The sequence below is a fragment of the Pteronotus mesoamericanus genome, unplaced genomic scaffold (genome assembly GCF_021234165.1).
Source record: "Pteronotus mesoamericanus isolate MK-2021 breed Mesoamerican mustached bat unplaced genomic scaffold, CSHL_Meso_final contig_468, whole genome shotgun sequence".
Lineage (NCBI taxonomy): Eukaryota > Metazoa > Chordata > Mammalia > Chiroptera > Mormoopidae > Pteronotus > Pteronotus mesoamericanus.
In genome coordinates this window covers 741,994-759,868 of record NW_026555176.1, presented here as the reverse complement: position 1 = coordinate 759,868, position 17,875 = coordinate 741,994, and positions in this window count along the sequence as shown.

Below are 17,875 nucleotides of genomic sequence, written 5' to 3'. Positions count from 1 at the left end.
ACTTAGCAACACTGGTGTCTGCTTACTATTGGTGGGTCTTGAGCTATGTCCTTTGCCTTAGAAGATCTTCCCAAGAACCATGTGTCATTAGGATCCTGGAGGACAGGAAGGTTAAATAACTTACTAAAGGTCACTCAGCTAATTAATAGCTCCAAACTTTCTGTTTCTTGGCAATTTCTGCTCAGAATCATTGTCTCTGGCTACTGAAACAAGGCAGAGTTAGCCATCTCCCTCACTGATGATGCCAGTTGGTCAGATATTTAAGGATGCCATCCCCTCACCCATTCTTCCCAAGGCTATACTACCCTTTCTCATCAGCCATTCAGTCAGACACTAGCCCTTCACTGGCAGGCCACCCTCTTCTGGATCCCAAATAGTTCACTGATCCACCTTAAAGTGTAGTCCTTCTTAATGTGGGGCTAATGAAAAAGCAACTTGGAGCAACTTAAGAAATCTTTGAACAATCAAGGTGGTTACAGCAAGACACGCTGGCCCCATGAACCTTCCCTTGCCCCATTTTCCTGAAGCAAGCATCTTCCAGTACCATGGGGGACTTACCTGTCTAGACAGGAAATATGAAATGGGTATCCCATCTTTTGGAGGCTGCTTTTATTAATAAAATCCCAAAATGCACTCCATTTTCTCATCTATGCATTGGGTAAATTAAACTGTGGATGATCTTTCTTACCTTATCTGTGTTCTTTGGCCCTGAGGAACAAAACCAGTGTCTCTGATAAAATCTCAGAAGGAGGCATATTTCAGCTCATGTCATGAGCTTTCTCTGCAATCAATCCCAACATGGCAAAAGTTACCTTCAGTCATCAAATAAAACACCAGGTAACTCACTAGGGATGTTGTGACGGGATTGATGAGTCAATATTTTTCTTTGACTCTTGGTTTCCTCTTCTGTGAGATGCGAATAATATCTACCTAGCAGAGTGGTTGTAAAGAATAAAGGTTTGTAGTGTGCTTAGCACACTGTCCTAGCATACAGAAGGCCCTTAAAGAAAGCTAAGTGGGGTTTATCGTTATCATTAAATTCTATTTGTTGTGTTCTCTCAGCTCTAGCAGTTCATGGAATTATTATTGCATTTCATATACTCTATGAAAGTGTCAACATTTTTGTACCAGATCTCACCTCTGGGATGTCTCCTCCTCTTTACCACCACCACGGGGCCATCACTCAGTGACTGCTGCCAACATGGTTTAATCTCATACCAGTTCATTCTAAACTCCAGATTACCTTGTCCCCAAAGAGACATGTAATAAGAGGTAATCTGAGTAGAAGGGGCACGGGAAAACCCATTCACATAATCCCAGAAATAGAAGACACCTTACACATTGAATCCATTTTTTACCAAAGTAGGGTATTTGGCACACGGAGGACTATTTTGTATCTTAATAGTTTGAGGTTTATTTTAATGAGTATTAGAACAAAATGCAACGTATCAAACTTACAATTTTACAAATATTATACTGGTCTTAAAGTTTTAAAAAGGCACCGATTTTTTAAAAAGTAAGTTGAAGAAGTGCTAGGTAGATATAGTTTCTAAAAATCGTATAAATATTAAAAATTGTGAAATAAGCTCCAATTTCCCCTTAAAAAACTAGGAGATAGACACTTATACACCCACAAAAAAGCTCTGATATGTTCTTGGGAAGTAGAGAGGGCCACATGCATATGCACGTGCCCATAGAAGACATGAGAAAGCTCTAATTACTCACCACCAGCTGACCTTGAGCTTCTGTGCAAGGAGAAAGTGATAGTTAAGGCAGAGTTGTAAACTCCCTGTCAGATTGCTGAAGGCATATGCACACACACAGTCCCTTGGCAAAGGCTAGGAGATGTACTGGTTAAAGAATTTAAGGAAATCTCTGTTTAATCACTAGCTGGCTACCAAACGAACTTCACAGAGACTTCAGTGTTTGCACATGACGAAGGATACAGACTTTATGGAATTAGTCCAGTAAAGTCACTAAGTAAACAAACAGCAGCATCAACAACAACTACAGGAACAATAAACCCAGCAATGTGTGGAGGATCTGATCTGCAGAGTTAGTACCTTATATAATTTAAGATGTTTAGTGTTCAATGAAACATTATGAGACACAGAGAGAAATAGGAAAGAATGCCCTCTATATAGGGAAAAAGCAATCAATAGAAACAGTCCCTGAGACAGCCCAGATATTGCCCTTCCTAAACAAAGACTTTAAATTCATTATTTCAGATATAAAGATGTTCAAAGCACTAGAGGAAACCATCTCTACAAAATTAAAGTATAAAAATAGAAAATACCAACCAAGAGACAAATTATTAAAAAGAACCAAATATAAATTCTGGAGTAGAAAAGTATAATTTAAGTAAAAGGCAAAATTCACAAGGGGGTCTCAATAGAAGATTTGGACTAGCAGAAGAAAGAATCAGCTAACATGAAGAAAAATCAATTATGATTATTTAATTGAGGAACAAAAACAAAAAAGAATGATGAAAAATGAGCAGTATCAGAGAACTGTGGGCATCACCAAGCTTACCAATATACAAATGATGGGAGTCACAGAAGGAGAAGAGAGAGCAAAAGGAAGAAAGAATATTTGAAGAAATAATGGCTGAGAACTTCCCAATCCTTTATTTTAGAACATTAATCTACATATTAAAAAATCTCAGCAAACTCTAAGTAGAATAAACTGAAGGACAGTCACTAATACACACATCATAGTCAAACTTTCAAAAGAGAAAATCCTAAAAACAACATGGAAAAAAGCGACTTATCATATACAAGTGGACCTCAATAACTCTATTAGCTGACTTAATCAGAAACGATGGATGCCAGAAGGCAGTGGGATAACATCTTTACAGTGCTGAAAGAAAAAGACTGTCAACCAAGACTTCTACATCTGCTAGATTATCCTTCAAAAAATGAAGGCGTGCCCTGGCCAGTTTGCTCAGTAGTTTAGAGCATCATCCAGTACACCAAAAGGTTGTGGGTTCAATTCCTGGTCAGGGCACATACCTGAATTGGGGGTTCAGTCCCTGGTTGGAGTGAATTTGGGAGGCAATTGATCAATGTTTTTCTCCCTTACATTGATGTTTCTCTCTCTCTCTCTCCCTTCCTCTTTCTAAAAGTCAGTAAAAACATATCTTCAGTTGAGGATTAAAAAATAATGAAGGCACAATTAGGATATTTTCAAATAAACAGAAAGTTAGAGTTTATTGCTAGCAGAACTTCTCTATAAGAAATACTAAAAGAAGTTCTTGTGGTTTAAATGAATGGACTAGAGAGCAACTGAAACCCACACAAATAAATAAAAAGACACTGATAAATGTAACTACATAGATAAATATAAAAGACATTATAGATGTAGTTTTTTTTGCCCCTTTTTTGGTAACAACCTTCTTTCCCTATCTAATTTAAAAGCCAATTACATAAATCAATAATTATATAACTGTTTTGATAGGCTTATAATGTATAAATGTAATTTGTATAGCAATAATAGCACAAAAGAGTTAGGAGAACAGAGCTCTACTGGAGAAAAATTTTGTATATATTATTGAAATTAAGTTGATATTCAAACTACATTGTTTTAAGATATTACTTGTAGTTTCCATGACACCCGTTAAGAAGGTATTTTTTTTTTTTAAAGAAATGAAGCAAGAAAATTTAAATGACACACTAGCCTTGGCCAGTGGGCTCAGTTGGTTGTCCTGTACACCAGAAGGGTTGCAGGCTTGATTCCCAGTCAAGGCACAAACATAGTTCATGGGTTCTGCCTTCAGGTGGGGTATATACAGGAGGCAACCAATCAGTGTTTATTTCTCAGATCAATGTCTCTTTCTCTCTCTCTCTCTCTCCCCTCTCTCTTTTTCTCTCTTCCCCTACCTCTGCTTCCTCTCTCTCAAATCAATATATTTGGGTGAGGATTAAAAAATAATAATAATTTAAAAATGGCAGACTAATACAAAAACAGATGTTAATGGAAAAAAGAAAAAAAAGACATAATACATATAGAAAGCAAATAGCAAAGTGGCAGACCTAAATCCTACCTTATCAGTAATTACATTAAATATGAATGGACTAAACGTCCCAATCAAAGGGAAGCGATTGGCCTAATAGATTTTTTAAAACAGTGATTCAATTGTATCTGTCTACAAGAGACAAGCTTTCAGTTCAAAGTTACAAATAAGTTTAAAGTAAAAAGATGAGTAAGTATATGCCATGCAAACACTAACCCAAAGAGAGCTGAAGTGGCTATACTAATACAAGATAAAATAGACTGTAAGACAAAGAAAAGTTACTAGGGAGAAAAAGAACAATTTATCATGATAAAAAAAGTCAATTTATCTGGAAGACCTAACAGTTATAAACATATATGCACATAATAAAAGAGTCCCCAAAATACAAGAAAAATATCTGTTTTGTATTGATAGATACCTGCCCATGTTACTTTTGCTCCTTGATCTTATTTCTATCCTCTACAGCCACACACAACGTAAGTCTAACTGTTCTGTGACTAGAGAGTTTTTCAAATATTTGAAGCCAACTCTCATGTCTTTTCTTGCTCTCAGTTTTCATATGACTTTTGCCATATAAAATTTTTCCTAGAATTCAATTGTTCTCTTATAAAGAAAGTTACTATGGTGTTAAGAGCAGAGACTACTTTCATAGAATTTCAGAGTTGGAAGGAAACTGAGATCATTTTTTTCAAATCTCTAATTGTATAGATGAGTAAGCTGGCACTCACGCTAATTAGATGATTGAGTTGGTTAATGGCAGACCAATATCCCAAATCTTGGTTTCCAAAAGCCTTGTCCAGTGCTTATTCCAACATTTTTCTTCTATCATAGTTTCCCCTACTTTGGGTATTAAGGATGGTTGCTGGCTTTGGGTGAGAGAGAAACTAAATAACTTTTCTTTCTTCCTTCTTTCAGTGGTATCTGGCATTCTTCATCCTGAATGTGTCGTAGAAGAAAAAATTAAAAGAAAAATAAACGATGCTGGGCATTAAAAGTCATGGATGCTCATCTTGTTTGGTGACTAACCAACTTCTGGGAAGTTGGATAAGTTACTTCAAAAAAAATCATAAGAATTACTATCTACTGAGCACCTACTGATTGCCAGGCACCGCACTGGGCACTTCGTTACAAGCCTATATATATAGCATGTCGAATCTGTCTTTCTATCAAATGTGTCCTTTCTTATCTGTAAAATAAACAGGTTGTGCTACATATTGTCCATTGCCCCATCCAGCTCTACAATTGGGTGACTGTAAGGAGTTATTTTTCTTGGAATATTCTTATAGTTCCCAAGGATTCATGTTTATCCCCTTCTTTCCTATTTCCTAGCTGGCAGTGGTAAGGTTACTGTAGAATTACTCTAGACATGTCACTGTAGTGAGGCCATGTGTTGTGGCTTCCTACTCTCTACCTTCTCAAAGGCCTTTCCATTTTCATAGGATTTGGCTGACTCTTACTGTTCCCTTTTAGGGTTTCCAAGATCATATTCTTTGCCCTCTTCTCTCTTTAGAGTCCTCCCATGGACCTTTGATTCATTCTGATGGCTTCTTATTTCACCGTTGGGCTCAGAGAAGTCAAATAGCTTGGGGGAAATCAGCCAGCTTATATGTAAATGGCAGATTTGGCAGCTGTCTGAACCCACTGCATTTGTTATTTCTTTTTTTAAGTATATTTTATTGATTATGCTATTACAGCTGTTCCATTTTTTCTCCCCTTTATTCCCCTCCTCCCTGTACCGCCCCAACCTCCAGCATTTCCCCCGCCTTTAGTTCATGTCCATGAGTCAGAAGTATAATTTTTTTGGTTTCTCCATCTCCTATACTATCTTAACCTCCCCCTATCTATTTTGTACCTACTATTTATGCTGCTTATTCCCTGTACCTTTTCCCCTATTCTCCCCCTCACCCTCCCCTCTGATAACCCTCCATATGGTCTCCATTTCTGTGATTATGTTCCTGTTTTAGTTGATGCTTAGTTTGTTTTTAGGTTCAGTTGTGAGTTTGGTTCTGATGTGAGTTTGCTGTCACTTTACTATTTATAGTTTTCATCTTCTTTTTCATAGACAAGTCCCTTTAACATTTCATAAAATAAGAGCTTGGTGATGATGAACTCCTTTAACTTGACCTTATCTGGGAAGCACTTTATCTGCCCGTCCATTCTCAATGATAGCTTTTCTAGATAGAATAATCTTGGTTGTAGGTCCTTGCCTTTCATGACTTTGAATACTCCTTTCCAGCCCCTTCTTGCCTATAAAGTTTCTTTTAAGAAATCAGCTGATAGTCTTATGGGAACTCCTGTTTAGGGAACTGTCTCCTTTGCTTTTGCTGCTTTTAAGATTCTCTCCTTATCTTTAATCTCAGGTAATGTAATTATGATGTGCCTTGGTGTGTGCTTTCTTGGGTCCAATTTCTTTGGGATTATCTGAGCTTCCTAGACTTCCTGGAAGTCTATTTCCTTTGCCAAGTTGGGTGGGTGGGGGGGTTCTCCTTCATTTTTCAAATAAGTTTTCAATTTCTTTTTTTATTTCTTTTTTAAAAATTTTTCTTTGTCTCCATTTACCCACCACCACTTTCCCCTGTCCCACCCACCCCCAGCTCCCCCCTTCAATCCTTGGCTTCTTCTATGTTTCCTTTATACCTGTTCCTTGATCTGACCCTTCCCCTTCCCCTCCCCGCTACTCCCATCCCGCCCTTCCTCCCTCCTGTCCCTGTCAGTTTCTTCTTTCTTTCAATGTTGCTGGTCATATTTTCCTTGCCTGCTTGCTTTGGTGATTAGGTTCCACTTATAGGTGAGATCATATGGTATTTGTCTTTCACCCTCTGGCTTATTTCACTTAGCATAATGCTCTCCAGTTCCATCCATGCTGTTGTGAAGGGTAGTAGCTCTTTCTTTCTGCTGTGTAGTATTCCATTGTGTAAATGTACCATAGTTTTTTATCCTCTCATTTACTGATGGGCACTTAGGTTGCTTCCAGCACTTGGCTATGGTAAATTGTGCTGCTATGAACATTGAGGTGCATAGGTTCTTTTGAATTGGCATTTTGGGGTTCTTAGGGTATAGTCCCAGCAGTGGAATCACTGTGTCAAAAGGCAGTTCCATTTTTAGCTTCTTGATGAAATTCCAAACTGTTTTCCATAATGGCTGCACCACAGTCTGCATTCCCACCAACAGTGTACTAGGGTTCCCTTTTCTCCACAACCTCGCCAGCACCCATTGTTTGTTGATTTATTTATGATGGCCATTCTGACCAATGCGAAGTGGTATCTCATTGTGGTTTTAATTTGCACGTCTGTGATGAATAGTGATGCTGAGCATCTTTTCACATGTCTCTGGGCCCTGGGTATGTCCTCCTTGGAGAAGTGTCTGTTCAGGTTCTTTGCCCATTTTTTAATTGGATTGTTTGTCTTCCTGGAGTGGAGTCATGTGAGTTCTTTATATATTTCGGAGATCAAACCCCTGTCTGAGGTATCATTGGCAAATATATTTTCCCATACAGTTCACTTTCTTTTCATTTTGCTGATGTTTTCTTTATCTCTGCAGAAGCTTCTTATTTTGATGAAGTCCCATTTGTTTATCTTTTCCTTTATGTCCCTTGCTCTAGGGGACATATCAGTGAAAATATTGCTGCATGGGATATCTGAGAGTTTCCTGACTATATTCCCCTCTAGTACTTTTATGGTGTCGTGACTTTTGTTTAAGTCTTTTATCCATCTTGAATTTATTTTTGTGTATGGTATAAGTTGGTGGTTACATTTCAATTTTTTGCACGTAGCGGTCCAGCTCTCCCAACACCATTTGTTGAAGAGGCTATTTTTACTCCATTTTATGCTTCTGCCCTCTTTGTCAAATATTGACCATAGAGACATGGGTTTATTTCTGGGCTCTCTATTCTGTTCCATTGATCTATGCATCTGTTCTTATGCCAGTACCAGACTGTTTTGATTACAGTGGCCTTGTAATATAGTTTGATGTCAGGTATTGTGATCCCTCCTACTTTGTTCTTCTTTCTCAGAATTGCTGCAGCTATTCGTGGTCATTTATGGTTCCATATAAATTTTTGAAATGTTTGTTCGGTATCTGTGAAATATGTCATTGGTATTTTAATAGGGATTGCATTGTATCTATAGATTGCTTTGGGTAGTATGGACATTTTGATGATGTTAATTCTTCCAATCCATGAACATGGTATATGCTACCATTTATTTGTGTCTTTCTTCAGTGTTGTGTAGTTTTCTGAGCACCGGTCTTTTACCTCCTTGGTTAAGTTTATTCTGAGGTACTTCTTTTTTCTTGTTGCTCTATCAAATGGGATTTTTTTCTGATTTCTGCTTCGGATATTTCATTGTTGGTATACAAATATGCCTTCAATTTCTGAATATTTACTTTGTATCCTGTTGTTTTGCCAAATTTACTAATTAGATCAAGTAGTTTTTTGGTGGAGTCTATAGGGTTTTCTATGTACACTATCATGTCATCTGCAAACAATGATAGTTTTACTTCCTCCTTTCCAACTTGGATGCCTTTTATTTCTTTTTCTTGTCTGACCACTGTGGCTAGGACTTCCAATACTATGTTGAATAGAAGTGGTGAAAGCAGACATCCTTGTCTTGTTCCCGATCTTAGTGGGAAAGCTTTTAGATTTTTCCCATTTAGTATGAGGTTGGCTGTAGGTTTTTCCCATATGGCCTTTATTATGCTGAGGTATGCCCCCCTTTTTTCCCCATTTTGCTGAATGTTTTTATCATAAATGGGTGCTCTACCTTATCAAATGCTTTTTCTGCATCTATTGAGATGATCATGTGGTTTTTGCCTTTCCTTTTGTTTATGTGCTGTATTATGTTTATTGATTTGTGTATATTGAACCATCCTTGCATCCCTGGGATGAATCCCACTTGATCATGATGAATGACCCTTTTAATGTATTGCTGGATGCGATTTGCCAATACTTTGCTGAGGATTTTAGTGTCTGTGTTCACTAAACATAACGATATTGGCCTAGTTTTCTTTCTTTGTTGTGTCATTATCTGGTTTTGGGATTAGGATGACGCTGGCCTCATGAAAAGAGTTTGGGAGTCTCTTTTCTTGGAATTTTTTGGAATAGTCTGAGAAGGAGAGGGGTTAGCTCTTCCTTAAATGTTTTTGTAAAATTCTCCTGTAAAACTGCCCAGACCAGGGCTTTTGTGTGCTGAGAGTTTTTTGATTACTGCTTCAGTTTCACCAGCTGTTATCAGTCTGCTCAGGCTTTCTGCTTCCCCTTCATTCAGTGTTTGAAGGTTATATTTTTCTAGAGATTTGTCCATTTCATCGAGGTTTTCAAATTTCTTGACATATAATTGTTCATAGTAATTTCTTATAATCCTTTGTATTTCTGTGGTATCAGTTGTTATTTCTCCTCTTTCATTTCTGATAATTATTTATTTGGGTCCTCTCCCTTTTTTTCTTGATGAATCTGCTTAATGGCTTGTCGATTTTGTTTATCTTTCCCAAGAACCCATTCCTGTATTGGTTGATCTTTTGAATTGTTCTTTTAGTCTCTATGTCATTCAATTCTGCTCTGATCTTGATTATTTCCTTCCTTCTACTCTCTCTGGGCTTTATTTGTTCTTGTTTCTCCAGTTCTTGAAGATGTAGGATGAGGTTGTATTTGAAATGTTTCTGTCTTTTTTAGGTAGACCTAAGGTATTGCTATGAACTTCCCTCTCAGGACTGCTTTTGTTGTGTCCCATAGGTTTTGAACTGTTGTTTGTTCATTTTCATTTGTTTCCAGAAACTTTTTCGATTTCTTCTCTTATCTCGTTATTGACCCATTCATTGTTTAATAGTGTACTATTCAGTCTCCATGAGTTTGAATGTTTTTGAGTTTTTCCCTTGAGGCTGGTTTCTAGTTTTAAGCCCTTGTGGTCTGAGAAAATGCTTTTTATGATTTCAATTTTCCTGAATTTGTTGAAGGTTGTTTTGTGTCCTATCATGTAGTGTATCTTTGAAAAGGTTCCCTGTGCATTTGAAAAGAATGTATATTTTGCTTCTTTGGGATGAAAGGTTCTACATATGTCAGTTAAGTTCATTTGATCTAATGCATCGTTCAATTCCACAATATCCTTGTTGATGTTTTGTTTGGAAGATCTATCCATTTTTGACAGAGGAGTGACAAAATCCCCTAATATCAGTGTGTTGCTGTCTATATCTTTCTTGAAGTCCTCCAAGATTTCCTTGCATATTTGGGTGCTCCTGTGTTGGGTGCATGTAAGTTTACAATGTTTATGTCTTCTTGATGGATTCTTCCTTTGAGTATTATAAAGTGTCCTTCTGGGTCTCTTTTTATGGCCTTGGTTTTGAAATCTATTCTGTCTGATATAAGTATTGCTATTCCTGCTTTTTTTTTTCCCTGTCCATTTGCTTAGAATATTTTTTTCTGTCCCTTTACTTTCAGTCTGCGTAGGTCTTTTGTTCTGAGGTGGGTCTCTTGTAGGCAGCATATGTGCGGGTCATGTTTTCTTATCCATTCAGCTATCCTATGTCTTTTGATTGGGGCATTCAATCCATTTACATTTAAAATTATTATTGATAGGTACTTATTCATTTTTTCCCTTTGTACCTGTGATCCTCTCTTTCTCACTCTTTTTCTTCATTTTCTTAAAGCAGTCCCTTTTAGCATATCTTGTAGTGCTGGTTTGGTGAAGGTGTATTCTTTTAGCCTTCTTTTGTCTGGGAAAAACCTTACTTCACCTTCCATTTTAATTGTGAGCCTTGCTGGGTAGAGTAGTCTTAGCGCAGGCCCTTCTTTTTCATACTTGGAATATTTCTTTCCATTCCCTTCTGGCTTGTAGTGTTTCTGTTGAGAAGTCAGCCAGTAGCCATTCTGGGGCTCCCCTGTATGTTACTACAGGTTTCTCCCTTGCTGTTTTCGGGATTCTCTCTTTGTCTTTGATATTTGCCATTTTAATTATGATGTGTCTTAGAGTGGGCCTCATTGAGTACCTCGTGAATGAGACCCTCTGTGCTTCCTGGAGTTGTCCAACTTCTTCTCTCCTCCAATTAGGGAAGTTTTACATCATTACTTTTTCAAACAAGTTCTCTATCCCTTCCTCCTCTTCTCCTTATATTATTCCTATTATATGGATATTATTAGATTTCAGGTTGTCCTGCATTTTCCTAAATGCTTCTTCATTCTTTTTGAGTCTTTTTTCCTTTTTTTGCTCTTTCTGGGAGCTTTTTTCTACCTCTTCCTCCAGCGCACTGATTCGATCCTCTGCTTCATCTAGCCTGCTTTTGATTCCTTCTACCCTGTTCTTCAATTCAGAAATTGTATTCTTCATTTCCTCTTGCTTCTTATCGATAGTTTCTATATCTTTTTTCATGCTGATATAGTTTGCTATAAGTTCCTCATATTTTTCCCTGTTTTTTTTGTAATTCTCGGTGAGTTCACTGAGCTCACTGAGCTTCCTTTGAACCATTGTTTGGAACTCAATATCTGATCGTTTACTTGCCTCTATTTCATTTAGTTCTCTTTCTGGGGATTCCTCCTTTCCCTTTGATTGGAGGGTATTTCTTTGTCTTCCTATTATTTGTGAGACTCTTTTTTTAAATTTTGCGTCATCTTCTTAAATTGATCTGTATTGACTTCCTGACTTTGAGGTATGAACTTCTATGGTAGGAGACCACTGGTTTTTTTTTTCCTTTCTTTCTGCATCTGCCTCTTACGATGTCAGCTGTTGACCCCGTGTTACCTTAGGCAGTCTTTAAGAGACTTCCAGGAATCTACTCTCTGTGTCTGTCTCCTCCAGTTGTTAATCTAGTCACTCTGCCCTCAGCAGTCAGGGCTGGGCAGAATCCCTCCTTTGGGCACGGTTATTGGGTCCTCTCATGCTGCTTCCACTCAGGGGGGTGGTCTGCCTGAGCAAGATGGCAGCTGCGGAATGAGGGGGTGAGTCAGCACTGGGATTCCACCATCTAGTTTCTCAGTTTTCTCCCCAAAGCCTCGCTCCCTAGTCTCTCTTCAGGTATCTCCAGCCTACTCTGCCCCCACCTTTGCTGGAGACCAGGGTAAGTGGCTGCAAATAAAAAGTTATGCATTGGCCCTTTAAACGGCTCTTTGCGTTTCCAGCCGCCCGTCTCTGGCAGAGAGCAACCCTGCCACTTTTTGCATCTGGCTCTTATCTGTGTGCTTTTTGGGCTCTGGTGCTGTAGGCTGGAGATCCCTGCTTATGGTTTAGACCTTGCTCTTCTCAGGGGGATCCAACTGGCTATTTCAATATCCCTCTGGTGCTGCCACCTGTAGGTGCCTATTCCACCTTTCTAAGTCTCTACCACACTCCTTACTAGTTAGGTTGTGCTAAAGCCGATTCCTCTGTCTGTCTCAGGTTTTAAGGCTCCTCTCTCGCTATTGTTCAGTTGTTTGTTCCAGGTGATTTGTCCACAATTTAGTTGTAATTCCAGACTGGTTCTGGGAGGAGGTCAGTGTGACTTCCACTCACTCCTGTGCCATCTTGAAGTCTCCAGTTTTCAATTTCTTGCTCTTCTTTTTTTCTTTCTGGCACCCCTAGGATTTAGATGAATGGAACGTTTTGAGTTGGCCCAGAGGTTCGTAAGCATTCTCCTTGTTTTTTAAAAATTATTTCTTCATCCTGATGTTCTGACTGAATGCTTTGTCCTTCCTTGTGTCCAAATTGTTGGTTTGATTCTTAGCTTCATCTTCTCCACTGTTGGTTCCCTGTATATTTTTCTTTATTTCACTTTGCAGAGCCTTCGCTTTTTCCTCTATATTGTGACCATATTCAGCCATTTCTGTGAGCATCCTGATTTACAGTGTTTTGAACTCTTCATCTGATAGGTTAGCTATCAACTTTGTTGCTTAGTTCTATTTCTGGAGTTTTGATTTTTGGAGTTTGTAAGGGGCAGAGCCGTAGGTGTTCACCAACGTGGGCAACCCACTTTGTTGCATTGTAGTGCTATATGTGGGGGAGCGGTCAGAGAGGGAACTATGCCACTTGCTCAGCTCTCAAAGGCTTTCAGTCACTTCCTCCACTGCTCACAAGTGAATTGGGCCCTTCTGGTGCTGATTCCTGAGTAGGTGGGTTGGTGTATGTTTTGGGACCCTGTGAGTTTCTCCAATGAAGTCTCCTGTGAGGCTGGGAGTTTCTCCTGCGACTGCAACCCTTACAGGTTTGTACAACCAGAGGTTTTGAGGCTTTTTTTCCGTGTGCTGGAACCCTGGATTACATGGTCTTTCTTGCTTCCCTGTTGTTCCTCCTGGTTTATCCGCACACAAATGTAGGACCACTCAGTCCTCCAGCCGCTGCCTTGGCCACCTGGTCTTCAAGCCACCATCTTGCTGCACGTCCTCTCTGCCCCGGGTCCCCATCTCCACCCCTCCTACCAGTCTGAATATGTTTCTTCTTTAACTTTTTGGTTCTTGGACTTCCATACAATTAGATTTTCTGACAGTTCTTGTTGTTTTTAAATTTGTTGTTATCCTTATTTTGGTTGTGCAAGGATGCAAAGTGTATCTACCTACACCTCCATATTTGTTATTTCTGCTATAATGTGATGCCTGTGTCTGAAAGTTCACTTGATCTAATTTTCCCATACTTGCTCAAGACCTGTCACAAGCCTTGCCTTCTCATCACCACAGCCTGGCTAAGTTCTCTTCCCTTTCAATTTACCCAGCAAGTATCATCTGCTGTACATATCCAGCACCCCCTTGGGACTGATACCTTGGCTGTTTCTATGGTTTAGTGGTTATGAATGTGGGGTCTGGAGTCAGAGGGCCAAAGTAATAATCTGACTATGATTCTTATTAACTGTGCGACCTTGGGAAGCTTACTAACCTCTATGGGTCTCAGTTGCCTCTATTTCAAACTACAGATGCTAGTAGCTCTTACCTCATAAGGTTGTTGTGAGGATACGCATGTAAAGCCAAGTAACGCAGTGCCTGACACACAAAAGAAGCCTTCAATAAATTGACTCCATCACCAGATCTAGAGGTGAGCCCTGTCTGGCCCAACCTGCTCAGTATAACTCCATGCATCTTGCCAGAGTGATTGAGTTAGAAATAGGTATGTGAATTTGACTAGTCCAGAGTTACTTTCAGGACTGCAGTTTGACGATGTGGTCTCAGATGTGAAGCCTGGAGTAGGTAGAGCCATGTTTTTGTTTTTGTTTTTGTTTTTGTTTTTTACTAGCAGGAAGCCAGCCTGAGTACAAAGCCTGAGAACAGGTAGTAAGGCAGAGCTGAGAATCAAAGAGAACTAGAACAGGAGGGCTGATGAAGTGTCTTCCTGAAGTCTCCCCAACCGCTGAAGTTTTCCATGGTTTGAGTCAATTAAAAAGGTTTTTAAAAAGTTTTTTAAAAGTTTTAAAAATATATTTAGCCCCAGCTGGTGTGGCTCAGTGGATTGAGTGCCAGCCTGTGACCCAAGGGTCGCTTATTCGATTCCCAGTCAGGGCACATGCCTGGGTTGTAGGTTAGGTCCCCAGTAGGGGGCGCATGAGAGGCAACTACATGTTGATGTTCCTCTCCCTCCCTTCCCCTCTCTTAAAAAAATAAATAAAATCTTTTTTTAAAAGTTCAGTATTTAAGCTTCTTTTCATTTGCAACCAAAAAATATCATACTCTATTTTATTACTATTACCTTCCCATGTATGTTCAACCTTTTGTCATTAAATCGTAATGCCCTTCAAAACAAAAACTAACTTAATGAACTCTATGTTGCCATTCGACCTGATCCAGTTTTATCACACAGCGTGTTCTCATTCACCTAAACTTCATTTCTCCCTGCCATCTATGGACCTTGAGCATCTCGGAGGCAGAAAGAGAAGGTGGCCAGAGTGCCATGACGGGTGGTCCTCTGCTGTTTCTTCATCTTCTTACTGTGGTATAATAATGAGAAATAAAATATTCCTAGATTAGCTAAGCCTTACTGAGCACTAAGCATTTTTCATTGTACACACAGAATCATCTTTTTTCCTTTCAGTTACCTGTGGCTATGATTATTATCCTGTGTGTCACAGATGAGAAACTGATGCTCAGCAAAGTTATTTAAGTTGCTCAGGTCATACAGCTTCTACGTGTCATTAATTTAGAATCCTGGACTCCAATGACTGTATCCCTGTCCTTAAGTTCTCATACTACTTTACAGGAAATTAAACTCTTAAACAGTGCATTATGGGTGTGGCTTACACATAAAAGATGGTGTAGAACTCTAATCATCAGACCTGTGCTAAAAAATGGCTTTTGGACTGACATCAAAAATTGGTAAATGAATGTATGTTAACTTTAAAGAAATGTTTAAGCTATACATGATTTTTTTTAAATGATTTCTCTCTTTTCCAGTTTTTTTCAGATAATCCATCACCTTCCTAATCACATCAGAGAGATCTTTACATTTTTTTAAAATGAGTTTAAAAACTTGAACAGGATCATGCCAAACATACTGTTCTGTGACTTGATTTTTTTCAATTAACAATAATTCCTTGGAGTTTTCCTGTGTCAATACATATAGGTGTATTTCATTCATTATAAGCACAGAATGTTTTTCAGTAGTAAGGAGGTATCATAATGGAACCACTTCCTATATTTAATAGGCATTTGGGTGCCCTCTCTCACCAATTTTTTGCTTTTATAAATATGGTCCCTCAAGCATCATTGTATTTTGCCTCTTTGTGCATTCTAGGGTCCATGGGGGGAAAAACATTGAGGTCTTGACTCTGTAAATTAAGTGGGCTAAGATAAAAAATGAATGTCTTGAGGCCCCTCCCTTCAACAACCTTATAGTGTGTAGGAGAACAGATAGCTTTCACTTTAATATAAGAGAGGGGGGATAGGGGTCACCTCAATGTTATAGGAGTGGCGGATGGTGGCAGCAGGGATTCAGCTGAGTGGATGATGGAGAAGGCTGCATGGAGGAGGTGGTACTTGAGTCCAAGGTGACTCTGATGCTTTGTCTGCTCATTATTCTACCATTGCCTGGAAACACGCCTATTATTTGGTTGGACCCTGTTAGATCATTTGGTTGGATGAATAGTGGCGGAGATGGAAAGGAAGGATGTTCTGGGTAATGGAGACAAAACTCAGGAACAAAAGTGGAAAGTGCACAGTATGCTCAGAGGTCCAGGAACTGACTGGTGTTGGCTGGAGCATCTGGTGCATCGGTCACCTCAGGGGAACAGGAGGGAGGAGAGTGGTTGGGGGAGAGATGTCAGGGACATAGACTTAAATAGAACCCAGGAGGATTTAGATTTGACTGAAAAAGAACTTTTCTTCAGAGTGTGTGATCAAGGTTGGGTAGAAAATTTAAGGTCAGAGCAAACAGCTCTCTGATTGGTATGATATGAGCCAGATAGATGGATCCATGCTCTTTATAGATGACCTAGTCGCCCCCGGTTTTACTGAATGTTACTATAGCAGTCTGTATGCTTCACTTTTGGAGGCTGTTTCCGCTTTGAATTCAAGTGAAATAGCCATGTAGAAGAAACACTACAGAGTTTTAGGGGGAAAGAAACTCCAACCTACATCCATAAAAATTCTTTCCATGCCCCATGAAACTCAACATGGATTTTATCTTGTTTGTCCCACAAAACATTAGTTGCAACTTTAATGGCCTAACCCCGAAAAGATAACTTGACAGACATCAAACATTCAGCAGCATTCCAAATAACCTTTTGCTGGAGCCTGCCTTCTCCGGGGCCGTGTGGATGTCAGCCACACACAACTTGAGTCACGCTGACATAGCTGGCATGCCTGGATTGCGATGGAATCTCGGGGGTACCAATCACAGGCCAGAGAAGCCATTGGCCTGAAGAAACAATGTGAGCGCGTTCACGTCTCTGCAGAAGGAGGGGTGTTAACGGTGAAGGGAATGACGATTGCAGTCAGAGTAGGACGCTGACTCCAGAGCAGGGTGGACACGTCTCAGAGATGCTGGGCCACTGGGCAGAAGCATTCCAGGGGCTCAAGCCATTGGCCACACCCTTCTTTTCCTGACCCCCAACATAAAAATTCATCAGATACCAGATTTTTCTTTAAAACACCTTCTTGAACAGAATGCCCTGCTAGCCTCAGGGGTTTGAGAAATCCAGAGTTGATAATAGTGGCCGAAATTAATTAAGCACTTAGATCTCCCAGACACTGTGTTAGGCATCTTACAAAAAATTTATTTAATGTTCACAACTCCGTGGTGAGGTAATTTTTATAATTCCCATTTTATGAAGGAGGAAATTGAGGCTAAGAAGGAGCAAGGAATTTACCTGAATCCCATGGCCAGTAAGTGGCAGAATCAAGACTTGAACCACCGTCTTTCAAGAAAAGCTGAAGCCTAGGCCCCTGACCAGTGTACTCAAAGTCAGGTGGCTGATCATGCGAACTGTGCCGCCCGCAGCAGCCCCCCTCCCAGGTGGCGGAACTCTTAAGAGTTAAGTAGAGAAACATTCTAAAAGGGGTTCTTTTTACTCTCCTGGTTTCCTGGGGGTCAGGTAGGCATGTTTAAACATACTGTTTACTTCAGTGATTGTGCTGCGCAAGACTCCTGGCGAGGCACAGTGAGGCGCAGCGAGGATACCCCGGAGGCGGGGCTCTCCGGAGGGGCTGGGCACCAGAGGTGAGGCTGCAGCTTCGTGCCCGGGGAGGCGGGGCGCAGGTCTGAGATCTCTAACGAGTTTGCTCCTTACTATTCTAGCCAGGGCATGTATGTATGTATGTATGTATGTATGTATGTATTTCAAGACTTTTTTATTTTTAGTGTAAACTTTTTTCTGACTTAATGTGTTGAGCATTGTGCTAAAATAAATCATTACCACTATGAACATGTAGCATCTCTTTGGTTGTCCAACAATTGAATGAAGTAGGTAGTGTTATGTCCATTTTAA